Source organism: Arachis stenosperma, chromosome 6, assembly GCF_014773155.1.
Source record: "Arachis stenosperma cultivar V10309 chromosome 6, arast.V10309.gnm1.PFL2, whole genome shotgun sequence".
Taxonomy (NCBI): domain Eukaryota; kingdom Viridiplantae; phylum Streptophyta; class Magnoliopsida; order Fabales; family Fabaceae; genus Arachis; species Arachis stenosperma.
In genome coordinates this window covers 139,311,817-139,313,527 of record NC_080382.1, presented here as the reverse complement: position 1 = coordinate 139,313,527, position 1,711 = coordinate 139,311,817, and the positions used below count along the sequence as shown (strand labels likewise).

At 37.4% G+C, this 1,711-nt stretch overlaps 1 non-coding gene across 1 annotated transcript; it reads left to right on the top strand.

Annotated features, from left to right (window-relative positions):
* The first annotated feature begins 731 nt into the window (after window positions 1-731).
* On the top strand, window positions 732-835 carry LOC130938163 (small nucleolar RNA R71). Its single transcript, XR_009069339.1, has one exon. It is a non-coding gene; the product is annotated as a small nucleolar RNA R71 (small nucleolar RNA).
* Window positions 836-1,711: the final 876 nt, after the last annotated feature.

Here is a 1,711-nt window from a genome sequence, read left to right as displayed (position 1 = left end):
TTGGATTCTCTTCTATATTACCTGGGAGAATACTGGGAGGAGTTTCAATGACTTTCTTACTCAGCTGGCCCACTTGTGCCTCCAAATTTCTAATGGAGGATCTTGTTTCATTCATGAAACTGAAAGTGGCCTTTGACAGATCAGAGACTATATTGGCTAAATTAGAAGTGTTTTGTTCAGAATTCTCTGTCTGTTGCTGAGAAGATGACGGATATGACTTGCTATTGTTCAGCCTATTACGTCCACCATTGTTAAAGCCTTGTTGAGCCTTTTGTTGATCCTTCCATGAGAAATTTGGATGATTTCTCCATGATGAGTTATAGGTGTTTCCATAAGGTTCACCCATGTAATTAACCTCTGCCATGGCAGGGTTCTCAGGATCATAAGCTTCTTCAGAAGCTGCCTCTCTAGTACTGTTGGATGCATGTTACCATCCATTCAGATTTTGAGAGATCATGTTGACCTGTTGAGTCAACACTTTGTTCTGAGCCAATATGGCATTCAGAGCATCAATTTCAAGAACTCCTTTCTTCTGAGGTATCCCATTATTCACGGAATTCCTCTCAGAAGTGTACATGAATTGGTTGTTTGCAACCATATCAATGAGTTCTTGAGCCTCTTCAGGCGTTTTCTTTAGGTGAATAGATCCACCTGCAGAATGGTCCAATGACATTTTCGAAAATTCAGAGAGACCATAATAGAATATATCTAATATGGTCCATTCTGAAAACATGTCAGATGGACATCTTTTGGTCAGCTGCTTGTATCTTTCCCAAGCTTCATAGAAGGATTCACCATCTTTTTGTTTGAAGGTTTGAACATCCACTCTCAGCTTGCTCAGCTTTTGAGGAGGAAAGAATTTATCCAAGAAGGCAGTGACCAGCTTATCCCAGGAGTCCAGGCTATCCTTGGGTTGTGAATCTAACCATATTCTAGCTCTGTCTCTTACAGCAAAAGGGAAAAGCATGAGTCTGTAGACTTCAGGATCAACTCCATTCGTCTTTACAGTCTCACAGATCTGCAAGAATTCAGTTAAAAACTGATAAGGATCTTCAGATGGAAGTCCATAAAACTTGCAGTTTTGTTGCATTAAGGCAACTAGCTGAGGTTTCAGCTCAAAGTTATTGGCTCCAATGGCAGGAATGGAGATGCTTCTTCCATCAAACTTGGACGTTGGCTTTGTGAAGTCACCAAGCATTCTCCTTGCATTATTATTATTTTCGGCTGCCATCTCCTTCTCTTGTTCGAAAATTTCTAAAAGGTTGTTTCTGGATTGTTGTAATTTAGTTTCTCTTAATTTTCTCTTCAGAGTCCTTTTAGGTTCTGGATCAATTTCAACAAGAGTGCCTTTTTCCCTGTTCCTGCTCATATGAAAGAGAAGAGAACAAGAAAAGAAAGAGGAATCCTCTATGTCACAGTATAGAGATTCCTTAATGTTAGTAGAAAAAGAAAGGGGAGAAGAATCCAAACACAAGGGATATAATGAGTTCGGATTTTTAGATGAAGAGAGGTGAAGAGAAGTGTTAGTAATTAAATAATTAAATAGAAGAAGAAAAGAGAAGGAAGATTTCGAAAATAATTTTGAAAAAGGATTAGTAATTGATGAGTTTGGAAAACTCTAAATTAATATTTGTGATGACTAAACATTATTAATTTGATTAATTGCAAAATTAATCTTTGATCTAATATTGATTAATTTAATTTTGTAATG